At 46.7% G+C, this 14,564-nt stretch overlaps 1 protein-coding gene across 1 annotated transcript in view; it reads left to right on the forward strand.

Moving 5' to 3' along the window:
• The window catches only part of LOC126183195 (calcyphosin-like protein), a 343,308-nt gene that overhangs the window by 271,680 nt on the left and 57,064 nt on the right, over window positions 1–14,564 (forward strand). The window lies entirely within an intron of this gene.

Consider the following 14,564-nt stretch of genomic DNA (forward strand, 5'->3'; position numbering starts at 1 on the left):
GTTCAGAAATGTTCATTGGTTCAAACAGGAAACCTCCTTCTCTCTTGGCTTAACACATTCCAACTGCGAGGCGGGTCGTGGAAAGCACTCCCAAGGAAGTTCGAGAAAAATTGTCTGTATTATGGGTGACGGACAACGACATAATGACGGTCATTGAGGTATGTCCAAAAATCGAGTACATAGTCTACAGTTTGTCCAAATAGGTAGTGAATGGCATGTCCGCGAATTCAATTCACAGCATTGGTCTTTGTCCGAGGAAAATAGTCACGTTCCGGAAATAATAATGAAAGGGGAGTAATCCGATCCGGAATGTCCCGCGTTAGAAAAGCCACAATACGACGAACCAAGTGACAAACCTCCGCCGCCGGTCCGCAAACAAACCGATGTTCATCATTGTCTGGCACTCCACACGTGGAACATAGAGGTGATTGGGCGAGGTGGATACTATGAAGGCGAAATTGGTTGATTTGCTTACCATTGACAGTTAGGTACCAGACAGATTGAACATTCGTGTCAAAGTAACAGGCGAACACCGCGCGCCATACATGACGCCAGTCAACCTGGGGAAACTTTTGTTCAATCGGGTTAGGTGGACGACCTAATTGGAGGACATTGTATACTGCCTTTGTCTTGAGTAAAAGCTGTCTTGGTAAGGTGAGGCGTAGATAACTGAGTTCAAGAAAGAAGTATCGTATATAATGGAACTGGGCCGGAACATCCGAGATCATCACTGGGGCTAACAGTGAGACCGGCGAATATGCCGACAGGAGGAGACCAGTGAGGCTCGTTGGGCAACGTGTCCATACCGTCATCTGGGAGCTGACAAATAGGGCGCGAGCTCTATCCGGCTCGTGAAACAGACCTATCCCACCTCGTTCACGGGGAAGAGTAAGGGTTGCATAGTTAACTTTGAACAACAGCCCAGAGCTGACGAAAGATGCCATCGCTGCCAACATGCGACGTGCCACAGTAAGCGGGAAAGGTAGAGCTTGTGCTACATGGGGAACTCGGGATGCGATATATATATTTACATATCGAGCTCGTTGGAGAATATCTAGGGTGCGAAGACGATGGTCCATAAGACCTGCTCTGATCATTAAAAGGAGGCGTCGGCAGTTGATGGTGGCTGAACGCCGGAAATCAGATGAAAAATCTGTTCCCAAACAGCGAATGGTATCACCGGTGGTGATAGGCCGTGCAACAGAATCGGTAGCGATCTATGGACAACCCTACCAAACGTTGTCTTAGTCCACATAGCAAGGATTCCAAGGAAAAGGCGTACAAAATCGCTGATAGAGGGCAACCTTGACGTACGGATCGACCTATTTTTATCAGAGGAGTGAGTCTGCCATTGTACATAATCCTGGATGAGGCAACCCGCAGAAGGCGCATCACTACCGTGATAACGGCGACTGGGAAACCCATATGGTGGAGAACAGCCGTAAGGAACGAATGGTCAACCCTGTCAAAAGCTTGACTAAAGTCCAAAGACGCAAGTGCCCCAGAGAGGGGTTGTGCCTGGGTAACGGCGATCATATCTCTGTAGCGGCATAAAGCCGTGCGGATATTATTATCCCCTCCCAAAGATGTTTGGTCTGGCGACACAACATATCGGGCAACGTTTTTAAGTCGTGCCGCCAAAAGGCGAGTGAAGATTTTCATATCACTGTTAAGGAGGGTGATGGGCCGATAATCACTGATATTGTTGCCACCATGTACAGGAATAATAATTCCTTCCATGAAAGCATCCGGCACAGGTACTTCCGGAGACATCAGTTCCCGGCAGATGGAGGTGAAGGTGGACTCTAACAAATCACGGAAGGTGCGATAAAATTCGAGAGGAAGACCGTCGGGTCCTGGGGAGCGATTGATGGTTCCTGCCCGGATCGCATCGCGGACTTCATCATCAGTCACCTCTGACATCAAGTCAATCGCCGTATCTCCTGGGATACCACCGAAGTTGAGCTGTGAGACTTCCTCGATCAACTCTGGGTAATGTGGAATTGCGGCGTAGAGCTGCTGGTAGTGGGCGTGAAGCACATTCCCTATTGCAGATTGGGTTACGTAGCGACACCCTTCTTGGTCTCTTAGGACGTGAATCAACTTTCGGCGTCGATTTTGGCGTTCTTGGATGATATGGTACATCGACGGATGTTCATGAGGCATGCGATCAGCAGTACGAGATTGTACTATCGCTCCTTCCAAATGCCTCCGCTTGAGATTGGAGATTTGTGCCTTAGTATGGTTCACCGTTGTATGGCGCTCAGGGGAGGCTGGCATCGTGGAGCATTCTCGAAAGGATCCTGTAGTAAAAGTCCATAGTGCTCTTCCTCCAGGCTACAACATCTTTGCCATACCGGATCAAAGTTTTTCGAAGAGCAGGTTTTGCACACTGGATCCACCAGGATATGGTAGACGGATCCGTGGGACGGTGTCTATTACATGTGATCCAAGTGTCTTCTATTAGAAGTCGACAGTCAGGTGAATTAAGAAGTGCCGTGTTCAGTTTCCATAAACCACGCCCGTGCCATACTGCCTGTCTTGTGAGAACAACATCACAGAAGTAAGCCTCATGATCTGAGAAAGCGACAGGCCAGATTTCAGCCTGTCGAGTGTGTTGAATTAGGGATCGCGAGATGTAGATGCGATCCAGTCGGCTAGAGGAGTGCGCAGTGTAGTACGTAAAGCCCATAAGATCACCGTGAACATGTCTCCACGTGTCGACAAATTGTAGCCGCGTGACGACTGTTTCCAGAGTTCCGCATGGTGAGTGACGTGGCAATTGATCCAGAGGTCGCTGGGTCCAGTTGAAGTCTCCACCCATGACCCAGTCATCGTGTGGTCCCATAAAAAGAGGTGTAACTTCATTCGCGAAGAAGGCATTGCGTTCACAACGGTAGCTGGATCCCGACGGCGCATAAATATTGACGATGCGTACACCAAAGAGAGTAAGGGCCATACCTCTGCCGTTGGGGAGGTATAGGACATCTTCGGCAGGAAGACCTTCTCGTAAGATGATGGCAACACCACTACCGGTGTCCGAAGCGGGAGAAAAATGCGCTGTGAAGCCATGTGGTGGTGAAAAATCGGCGACAAGCACTTCCTGAAAAAGCGCAATATCTATGTCCGCATCATAAATCATATCGCGGAGCAGCGCTAGTTTGTGGGGCGCACGAATGGTCGCGAGGTTAATCGTTGCGACACGATAATGCTGGTGTTGGAGTCCCACAGGCACAGGAACGAGAGGTTGTCGATCTTGCCGGTCCGCTGAAGAGGTTGCTATTGTGGGGAGTTTGCGGGCGCAACCGATGGGGGCGCCCCATCATCAACACCGTCCACCACAGTCCCTTCGATCTCCACGTCGTCTGCCCAGGAGACTGATACTGCGGTAGGGCATCGGCTGTGCACATCATCCACGTGGAGAGGAGACGTAGTTTTCGGCTCAGCGGATAGGCTCTCTTCAACGTCGACCTGTGGGGACGACGGCGCCAGTAAGGGGGGGTGTTCGTTGCCAGTGGTCGCCTGTGGTGGGTCGTTCGCATCAGACGTTTGGTCATCAAAGAGCAGTTTGTCGTCCATCTTCGGGTCTGCATCCCTGGTATCCATCCGTAGAATGGATTCATCAGGGGGTGTACGGCTACGTTTCTTTCTCTTTCGTGTCGACCCTTGTTTTCGAACATGTCGTTCAGAGTCTGATTGCGGGTGGCTTTCGTCTGACTCCGGACCAGTCTGAAGGAAAGCAGAAGTAGGTACCACTCCCGAATCAACGTCCGTCTCAGTAGCAGTTTCAGTCACAGTGCTGCGAAGATTCGGCAGGTCAGGATCTGGCGTCTGTGGCACCTCAGAAGGAATCTCAGTAGCGGTTGCATCTACCTGATCAGACGACGTCAACGGAGCAGGAAGACCCTGTGTAGAGGTGTTACCTTCCTTGGCAACCTTGGCATATGTGACAGGGATCTGAGTGATCACCGCTGGGGACGCTTCCTCGCCGATCGGCGTCTGGATCAGGCGGCGTCGCATGCAGGCGGATCTGACGTGGCCTTCTTGTCCACAACCCGCACATGTTCGGGGTTGGCCGTCGTACATGACAATGGCTCGCATCCCGCCAATTGTCAGGTATGATGGTATATGTTTTTTCAGTTCAATTTTGACCTGACGCACACCATTAAGGACATGGTAGGTCGTGAAGGTTTGCCATTTTTCCTCTACGTAACCGATGACGTTACCGTATGGTTGTAACGCAGAGACAACTTCGTCCTTCGGCAATTCAAAAGGTAGTTCAAACACCCTTATCGTGCGTTGACCGTACTCTGCGAGTTCAAGTGTTACAGTTCCGACGTGACCATCAGAATATTTGAACTTAAGTCCATTGGCATGGCGGCGAATAACATTTTCACGCACCTCGGTGTTTGTCATTTTGATATAAACGACACTATTCATGATCGAAAAATGGATTCCGAGAACGTGGATAGGATCTAAACGAACTTCTTCACGTATGAACGTTTCAACTTCATGTGCTCGAGGTCGCGCATGTTCAGCTGGGAAGGAAACTTTAAGGGTCGCACGGCGGTAAGCGCTCGACACGTTGTTCACGGTGGACGGACACAAGCCTTAAAGCTACGACGCGGAAGTAAACAAACCCAGCAGCGGAGCACTGGCCGGCGCGCGGGGCCGTCCGCACGCTGCCACGGCTGAGAGCCGACCAACCACTCGGCTAATCCTACGCGGCTCTCACTCTAGACCACGACTGTTTTATCCACTGACACACATGTTTGTTTGTATGTCGTTTTAAAGCTCCCTTCGGAGGAAATTTATGTTTGGTTTCATCCATCATCCCTTCCTCTCTCATATACATTGTTTATTTATCGAGACATCAAGAGGTTGCAATTGTGAAGTAAGTCCTCCCGTAGCTCTGCATTTCCGTGTCTCAGTTTCTCTTTTACAGGGTTTTTCAAATCACTACTTGTCTTATCTAGCACAAGAAGAGAACTCTTCGTCAATAAAGCACCGTTCAATCTCTCCCGCACTCTGTCAATCCATAATTTCATACCAGCCTCATCCATCCAACTCTTGTCATGTACGAGAACAATAACACCTGGCGGTATTTCAGAACGTTTTGGCATTCGTTTGCGCTTGAAAATGGTCATTGTATTAAGTTTAGTGCCGTCAGCACAACATGAAAGGACAACAGTGTAGTGCATTTTTTCATGTCCACTTATTTTTATAGGTACAGTCTTAGAACCTTTCATGCCAACAGTTCTGTTACTCGGCACATAAAACGTCAGAGGAGTTTTGTCCATAATAGCTATTTAGCTTAGTTCCATACTGGTTTTCTGTCGACGTTGAAAAATAAAGCAATGGAAAGATAATATTTTCTCTTCATACTCCTGTTAAATTTTCTGAAATATTTTGGTTTTGGTTCGTATGCTAAGTCCATGACGCTTCATAGACCTGTACCACCAACCAACTCCACCCTTAAAGTCTGTTAAGTTCCACTGTAGTGCTGGCTTACGAGCGTGTATTTGAATCATTTCTGTATAATCCAATGTCATTTTGACAGTGTCCTTGAATCCATTTCAGTATGTCATCTTCTAGTCTTGGCCACTTTGCATTCAGTCTTCTATTTGCAAGTTTAGTCTGCCTCTTTCTTTCAGTTCTTCTTTACAAGCCTGCCAATGACGAATGGTTTTCTTTTATGTTGGTGCAGGGCCGAAATGCCGCTCAGCTGCTCTCCTTCCATGTTCTTCTGCATATGCTGTTACTTTCAATTTATAGCCCGCATCATGTGAATACCTTTCATTTTTTTCAATTACGAATGTAACTACTAACATAAATATTGTACAGTTACCGATAACACAAATCAATTTCAGTTCAAGTTCACTGGCACCGTATACTGTAATAACGCATCGTGGGCTAGACAGTGTTCTGAATTTGTTGATGGCGGGGCGGGAGAGAGACAGTTTTAGCAAGCTTGTGAATCCCCTAAACCAACGTTCGTCGCGTCGGTGCACTGGTGCTGACAGTTGAATCTAATGTTGCCAGAGAGAGATAGCTTTTCAACGGCATCGACTGTATGTACATTTTTAAGACTGGAGGGAATTTTAAATCAAACACTGAACATTTTTATATTAATTTCGAGTATACGAAGCACCTTGATTTCTGAGGCAATTTTTCGAAGAAAAAGTTGCACCTTATAGTCCGTAAAATATGGTATGAAGACATGAAGAATAAAGATGTAGAATGTTAATAAAGTTTGTTTTATTTAAAAAGCTTTACGAGTTTTCACATAAAACTTCAGAGGCCTTTTTTTCAGCACACTATCGTAGATGGTGCGGATTCAGTGCAGCAGAATGGGTTGACGTGGAGACGTGACATAACTGCAGGAAGGAGTAATTCTGTTGGACTTGACCATCGTTATATTGCGAATAAAGTAGCCTGATTAGTTGGCTTCAACGTGCGTCCACATGGAACGGTGTATTACTCGCAGCCATCTGAGACGGCGTAAAAACAGTAGTCATAAAAAGGTCCTAATCGATAAGGACTGAAGACGAGTCTCACGCTTTGTCATTAACAATCACTTTCAAACCGGACAGGAACATCTGCTGTCAATGAACGCAGGTCTATCTCAACGTCAAGTATGCGACACTGACTTGAAAATTACTCTTTCTCATAATATGCAAGACAGACAGATTACAATAAGTGGAATAATTCGTAACATGTCATTGCTGAGTCAAAGTCCACTAGAGCTCAAACAGAACAACACAGTTTAACCAGAACGTCCACGAACCCGAGTCATCGTACGAAAATATGAAGTCATTCAATGTAGCAGTCCGACAAGAATCCATATCTACGGACCAGGACAGATTTTCATAACCCGTTAGGTAATGCCAAAATCTGCTAGACGATTTGAAGTGAAGTGGCACAGTCGATAATGGTCCCTAAATACTGGCCAAGCGCCGTAATTGGAGCGCAGTATATACGTTAGGAGCGTGCTGGCCACGGTATATTGCGAGTGCCGCCTAGTTCCGGCCGCGGTGCCTGTCAGGGATTGTGTGGTCTCCATAGCGACAGCTGAGTCGGAGCTTTAGCTGCCGTTAGGCCGAGATACTTCCCATATTCAGCCGGCACAGCGGAAAATTTTCTGGTGGTGGCGGCATATGGAAACTGAGCGTATGGTGATGGGTAGCCTGGACAAAGGCTCCAACTGCAGGCGTGGACCCAGATTGACATCTTGAGATGCGTTCTCGGTGATGACGCTCCCTCTGTTGTCCTGTTCCATGCCACCTGCAGTAGAGGAGCATAGACCGGCGGCAGCAGCAGTGGCAGAGGTTCCACCTCCGTGTGTTCCCCATTGCCTGTTGGATAAGAATGGGAGGTCCGTATATAAAGATACTCCAGGATGAGGCCAGAGTTATACCATGGAGACAGAGACCGGGGCTGCTCCTAATGTGCAGGATTTGTTGTATTGAGGGTCATAAGTTGATTGACGTGACACTGGAGGTTCGCACAGTTGACATCTATCCCGAAGAGCATTTGACAGATGGTGGCCGTGCGCTCGACGTCTCTGTCGATAGTAAGCGTGATGGCATGCCATCGTCTTTCATCACCTTTATGTGACCAACATTCCAACGATCCATTTTGAGTATCTGCAGAATGTGGAGGCAGAGCGACTGAAGTATGTCCACCGTGCAGTTTCCATTATCCAGGAGGTAGACACTGACTCCATTGCTGACATGTAAGTGATGATGGAGAGATTGATATGTGCATAATTTGTTCGCTGTTTTGCGAGGTAGTTATGCAGGTCTGTCATTAGTACCTGTTGATTATAATTAAAGTGCACCTACTCGCGGAGATCCAGTGTGGATTATAATTATCGTATGACAGCGAAACCACGTAGATATGTTAATGCGTTAATGATGAAATGATTTACACTGGGAAAAAATTAGTTCCAGTTTTGGCCAACAGGTGCAAATCTGGTGCTGTATAGTGTGTGTATGACAGTATGACATCCACGGTATCGTTTGACGAGCCATATCGTGAGTGAACAGTGTGGCTATCGAGAAGAGAGACTGTGAGCTGTTCGTGAAACTGTTTTATGTGAATGGCAGCAATTAAAGCACTGCATCTACATTTACATATATACTCCGCTAACCACCAAGCGGTGTGTGGCGGAGGACACAATTCGCGCCAAAGCCATATCCCCCCCCCCCTCCCCCTCTGTTCCACTCGCGGATCGCGCGAGGGAAAAACGACTGTCTGAACGCCTCAGTACGATCTCTTATTTCCCTTATCTTTGAATGGTGATCATTGCGCGATTTGAAAGTTGGTGGTAATAATATATGCTCTACATCCTCGGTGAAGATCGGATTTCGGAATTTAGTGAGCAGCCCCTTCTGTTTAGCGCGTCGTCTATCTGCAAGTGTGTCCCATTTCAAACTTTCTATCAGATTTGTAACGCTCTCGCGATGGCTAAATGTACCAGTCACGAATCTTGCCGCTCTTCTTTGGACCTTCTCAATCTCTTGAATCAGACCCAACTGGTAAGAGTCCCATACAGACGAACAATACTCCAAGACTGGACGAACTAACGTATTGTAAGCTATTTCCTTTGTTGAAGGACTGCATCGCTTCAGGATTCTACCAATAAACCGCAATCTAGAGTTCGCCTTACCCGTTACTTGTGTAATCTGATCATTTCATTTGAGATCATTTCGAATAGTCACACCCAGCTACTTGACGGAAGTTACCGCTTCCAAAGACTGGGCATTTATTTTGTACTCGTACATTGATGGGGATTTTCGCCTCGTTATACGCAGTAGGTTACACTTACTAATATTGAGAGATAACTGCCAGTCATTACACCACGCATTTATTTTCTGCAAATCCTCGTTGATTTGTTCACCACTTTCGTGTGACACTACTTTCCTGTAGACTACAGCATCATCGGTAAACAGTCTAAGGCCGCTGTCAATTCCATCAACCAGATCGTTTATGTAAATCGTAAAAAGCAGAGGACCTATTACGCTGCCCTGGGGCACACCTGAAGTTACGCTTGTTTCTGTTGAAGTCACCCCGTTCAAGACGACATACTGCTCCCTGTCTGTTAGAAAACTTTCTATCCAACCGTATATGTCATCGGATAGACCGTAAGCGCGCACTTTTTGTAGCAAGCGACAGTGCGGAACTGAGTCGAACGCCTTTCTAAAGTCGAGGAATATGGCATCAACCTGGGAGCCGGTGTCTAGAGCCTGTTGTATATCATACACAAATAGGGCCAGCTGCGTCTCGCATGACCGCTGTTTCCTAAAACCGTGCTGGTTTCTGCAGATGAGCTTCTCAGAGTCTAGAAAGGTCATTATGTCTGAACACAAAATATGTTCCATGATTCTACAACAAATCGATGTCAGTGAAATTGGCCGGTAATTATGTGCATCCGATTTTTTATCCTTTTTATAGATTGCTGTGACCTGGACCGTCTTCCAGCCCCGTGGAACTTTCCGCTGTTCCAATTATCTCTGATAGATGATGGATAAGAATGGTGCTATATTTGTAGCACAGTCAACATAAAATCTTACGGGGATACCGTCTGGACCAGATGCCTTCCTAGTCTAAGGATTTACAATCCCAGATACACTAAACACTATGTCAGTCATCCTTTCGTTTGTTCGATAATTGAAAGGGGGAATGGTGCTGCAGCCCTCTACCGTAAACGAGTTTTTGAAAGCTAGGTTTAGAATTTCTGCCTTCTGTTTATCATCATCAGTTACATTACCCGTACTGTCGGCAAGAGAAGGTGTTGAATTATTTGCAGCGTTCATAGATTTTACGTACGACCAAAATTTTTTGGGGTTATTTTTACATTCTGCAGATAAAATATTGCTTTCAAATTCGTTAAAAGAATCTCTCATTGTCCTTCTGACAGCTGCTTTCATTTCGCATAATTTCTGCTTGTCAGCGGGGCAGTGACTACGTTTAAAACGACTTACTTCTCTAGCACATTATGAACAATACCTTCAAATTCCGACCAAAGATGTTCAATATCTTTGTGTCCCGCGGTGAATGCTTGGAGCTGACTATGAAGATATTCATTAATGACAATTTTATTTGCTTTCTCAAACAAGAAAACTCTGACATAGAAGCCACAACAACATTATGGTCGCTAATACCTTCTTCTAGATTAACTTCCTGAAAAAGATCAGGTCTATTTGTCGCCAAGATATCTAACATGTTCCCATCTCGAGTTGGTTTTCTAACTAATTGCTCAAGGTTGTATGTTAAGAGCGCTCCTAGAATAACTTCACACGAATCTTTGCTTCTGCCCCCTGTGATAAACGTGTAATTTTCCCAGTCAATGGATGTTAGATTAAAGTCTTCACCTATAACTAATGGATAATTTGGATATTTACTTCCTATGTACTCAAGACTTCCCTGAAACGTTCTGCGACGTTTGTTGCGGATGCTAGTGGTCTATAAAAACATCCAAATACAATGGTCAATCCTTCTCTGATTGACAGCTTTATCCAGACTATTTCACAGTCCGACCCAGTATCGACCTCAACTGCGTTTAAACAGCTTTTAACTGCAATGAACACACCGCCTCCCATAGCATCAGTCCTATCCTTCCCCAACATTGTCCAATCCGAGTTCAAAATTTCACTGCTTTTTATGTCTGGTTTCAACCAGCTTTCGGTACCTAATACAATATTGGCATTGCTACTGTTTGTTTCGGAGATTAACTCGGGGATCTTGCTACAGACACTTCGACATCGAGAGAGTGTCGCTGACTGAAAGGTCGATGTAGGGCTCCGATGTCTTTATATGTTTTAATGAAATGATAATGAAATTCGAAAACATAGGTGAGCTTGGTGAGGCACCTGGAAGAGGATGGCGTCCTATCCTGTAGGAAGTTATTGAAGAGGCTGCTGTTGCTATAATTGACCATGCAGCACATGAATCGGGTAGTGCTAGTGCTCGTGCAGTGTCACGAAAATTGTCTGTCCCAGGGTCACAAGTACAGATAATATTGCGGGCTGTTTTACGCTAGTATCTGTACAAGACCCAAGCAACTGAAACGTTACGAGCCGCAGCAACGTTCTGAATTTGCTCTTCAGGTTCTGTCACGGATCGAAGTTGATGACATGTGGCCGAGCACTCTGAGTGACGAGGCACATTTTACACTACAGGATGCAGTGAATACACGGAACTACAGAATTAGGGGTTCTGTTGAGCCGCGTGTTTTGCACGACGAACCATTGCACTCGCCTTATGACTGGATTGCCAAGCACCTTTATTCTTGGTCCGTTCTTCTTTCAAGACCAGACACCCAGAGGGCCTCTCGGGTATACCGTGACGTCTGCACGTCATCGAAACCTCCTTGTGCAGCATGTGGAAGTGGTTAGCACACTGTGCTCGCATTCGGGAGGACAACGGTTTAAACCTGCGTCCGGCCATCCTGATTTAGGGTTTTCGTCATTTTCCTAAATCGCTTCAAGCAAATGTCATGATGGTTCCTTTCAAAGGGCACGGCCGACTTTCTTCCCATCTTTCCCTAATCCGATGGGTCCGACGACCTCGCAGTTTGGTCCCATCCCCCAAACCAACCAACCAACCAGTTCTGTCGAAACCAATGTTTTCACGCAAGATGGGGCAGCACTTCATGTCGCTGCAGTGAAAGCTGCACGCGGGACGTGACCTTTCGTTGCGGTGCATTTGCCCATGGTGTGGTGTTCCTGGTCAGATTCAGGCATGAAATACATACAGCGCTTCAGTGACTACGCCAGTACAGGGCGGTCGCTGGGAGCGTTATCAACATAAAGAAGCCAAAACACATGGATATCGGAGGGAGGCTTCCCCAAACAAGAGCGATGCCTTTTGACAAGGTGCCCATACCCAAACGTTTGGGAGTCCTGTTCTATAGCACTGTTCCCCACACGGCTGCAGACACGTACTGCCGACTACTACGCCAGACATGTACTCTGATACAGGGCAACAAATGGCGTCGAATGGACATGCTCTTACGAACACGTTATGTCAACACCTATCTTGTCTCCAAACTGAACTATTTTGCGCACGTCCTTCCCTTGACAGTTACGATGGCCGACAGATTTCAAGCAGCATATGGACATTTCGCGAGCGCCGGTCTTGTTTTTCAAGTCTGATACACCACCCTGACACTGCCGCAACGGACGGGCGGTGTCGGTTTAATTCATGTCTACAACCGTGCGCGATCGCTCTGTGTCAACACTATGCGTCGCACGTGGACCTCTGCGCACGCGAATCTGGCGGGATCCTGATAGCTGAAGTGGCACTACAACCACTGGTTTCACCGGCATTCACTCACCTCAGAGGGTTCTTGATTGACCTCCACTACTTAACGATCGGACCTTCCGTCGACTCGGATGTCCAGCACGAAATACTATTATCGCCTTTACCAACAGCAAAAACCCATTAATGCGGTCGCACACCAGCACCCCGAAGTTACCTTGAACACGGTGTGGCGTGCAGTACAAATGCCTTTTCTATCTATGGCGGTCCGTTCGTTGTGGTACGTGGTTGCGAACGGGAAATTCGCTACTCGTCAGCAGCTGTGTTACATTCATCTGTCAGAGGACCCCTTGTGTGCGAGATGCTCAGTTGTTGATTCGGATGCACAGCGTCTGACTTTTGACGCAACCAGCGTCTGCTGACTGCTAACGCACAGTATGCTGGCATTACTCTTGCGGTGATTGCCAGAGTCAATTTCCCCTGACGATGTATGGCGCCCCTACAACGTATATTTTCCACCAACAAGGACGAATGCTGTTAATTGGCTAAACGGCATGGCCCTTTATTACATATTTCGTGACACACTTGACTTTTGGTCCCTACTGATGACGGCACATGCAGCTTTTAACCGCAATCCGAAGTACAGAACCCACTTCGCTAATTATTTAGGTTCATTATTTGCGGGCCCTCCTCTTCACTGGGGCGTTCCAGGTATGAGACGCTGTACCTGGAGAAGAGTCCTGGAGCATTTTGATCCCCTACGGACGGAATTGGGGGGAACCGCTACAAACAGACGAGACGACGAGTCGAACGGCAGTTGTAGGATCTTTTGTTAACAGAAAAAAAAATAAAAACAGATAAACCTGTTAAACCCTCTCCGTGATTCTAGAGCACGATGTGTGGGTGTGACGGTGGGATGGCCAGGCCTCGGGTGTCGAGCCCTGGCCCACCCGTCGTTCTGCTCCCGCTGCGGGTCCTTAGATTTAAAAAAATGGTAAGGCGAAAGCTCGCGATAAGCAGGAAATCCGGATTCCAATCCCAGTCCGGCACAAATATCATTGTTTCAATTTCCTTACACAGCTGGTGGTTGTCCATTTTCGCAACTGTGAATATAATTCATGTATTGGGAATATGTGTCATCCACACAGATTTTGAAAAAGAAGCGGCCACTTGCAAGTTTGGTCACGAGGTCTTCTGGACGAGGGATATGAATCCGCCACAGATTTAGTATCGATAGTGGATTTGAAATCTCTGCGGAGGCAAGGTTTGTCAATAGGTTATTTATTACGACTAGAGCCGAACCCCACTGGTTGTATGAGACTCACATTAGAATTGACTGTCCTTCAAGATGATCAGGTCCTTACCTGAGGGGTTCCTAGAGAGCGACAGGAATAGGTGGAATGCGGTAGAACTTAGGCGTGGCTGTGCATTAGAGAGTCATATCTGCAGTACACTTTTTGCCAGCTTAGACCGGCGTCAAAGAAAGAAGAACATTCATCCCACGACGCCTCTGAATTGCCGAAAGGAATGCCCTGTGAAACAATATGGACTTTGTCATCGATCTTAAAACCAAAGGTTCGAAAAGCATCTAAGCGAAAAATGTTCTGCGCTCGGACAGAAGCGACAACCAAGAAGGAGATACAGCGTGAGACTTTTTTATGCATTGCGTCAGAATCGCAAATACCCGGAGCGAATATTTTCAGGAGGACGACAAACAGACTGTTGATATAATTCAGATTCCACGCGGAACCACCAATGAAACTTTCGATAAAGCATATTTTTCGTCCGTGGAAAATATTTTGATGGAAATTGTCGCACAATGCAATTTCCGTTAGCTCTGTGCCATTTGAGATTTATCAGATGAACAGTATTCTTAAACTGCAGTCATTTGTGCATTATCTGTTTGCATCGGCACATTTTACGAATTGCTTTATGTGTGACCGTTATGCAGCACAACAAGCAGAGCAAAGGCTAGGACCATCTCTTACTCCGGTGCTAGGCGCTGCAGTCTGGAGCCGCGACACCGCTACGGTCGCAGGTTCGAATCATGCCTCGGGCATGGATGTGTGTGATGTCCTTAGGTTAGTTAGGTTAACTAGTTCTAAGTTCTAGGGGACTAATGACCTCAGAAGTTGAGTCCCATAGTGCTCCGAGCCATTTGAACGATCTCTTAATCCATCACAGTTTTGCCTAGAAAAAACTAGTGCCTGGTGTAAGGAAAATGTTTGTTCTCATCATTCAAATGACACACAACTTTATTATGATGGCTATGGGGGACAAACAAGGAACTCATTGATAAT

Source organism: Schistocerca cancellata, chromosome 4, assembly GCF_023864275.1.
Source record: "Schistocerca cancellata isolate TAMUIC-IGC-003103 chromosome 4, iqSchCanc2.1, whole genome shotgun sequence".
In the NCBI taxonomy this organism is placed as follows: domain Eukaryota; kingdom Metazoa; phylum Arthropoda; class Insecta; order Orthoptera; family Acrididae; genus Schistocerca; species Schistocerca cancellata.